Below are 840 nucleotides of genomic sequence, written 5' to 3'. Positions count from 1 at the left end.
ACCTGCTTAATATGGGACAGGTAGAGGTACTTGTATTCGCAAAACTATTTACTAATATTCAAGCAATTAACATTGTTATTTAACAAGAATTTTGATATATGCAATATTTTTGTTATTGTAAAAAAAATAATTTTTTAATTTAAGTATTTTATTTTTTTATTGTAATTTATATATAAATTATATTAATTTTAAAATATTTGATGATAAATCAATGAACTCTTTTAGATTAATCAATTAAATAAACAATTGAAGTCACTTAATTACTTGATTAAAATTTATTGCATCAATTAAATAGAAAAGTGAGTAGATTTGTCTTCTAGTTTAATTTTTGTTTTAGTATTTTATTCATTTTTTTCATTAATTATATCAATTTTGTTATTGATTGTCTGAATTCTTTCTTTTTCTCTTTTTCTCTTTTTCTCTTTTTCTCTTTGTAAAACAGCGCACACCCTCACATTTTTATTTTTCATCATCTCATACTCACATGTACTCATGTTTCTAGCACTCACACAACATCACTTAACCATTATCCAATACATACATCCACCATATCAATAGAAAAGAGAAAGAAGAGGGAGTAAAAGTAAAAGAAAAAAAGATGAGAAGGAAGTACAAACAAGGGAATAAACAATAACACAACTTAATGATAAAAGAAGAGGGAAAGGAGAGGTTTGACGCAAATGAGCAGCAGCTGACAAAGAAAAAAAATGAATCAACAATAATACTATGTGAAAAGTTAGTAGAGTTATTAAAATACATTTAAAAGTTGGTAGATGAAAATAAAATATAAAAAAAAATTGATAGACCAATTTTGCTTAAAACATATTTTATACAAAAAAT

Source organism: Abrus precatorius, unplaced genomic scaffold (assembly GCF_003935025.1).
Source record: "Abrus precatorius isolate BTA unplaced genomic scaffold, Abrus_2018 Scaffold7, whole genome shotgun sequence".
Lineage (NCBI taxonomy): Eukaryota > Viridiplantae > Streptophyta > Magnoliopsida > Fabales > Fabaceae > Abrus > Abrus precatorius.
This window is presented reverse-complemented; position numbering follows the sequence as displayed.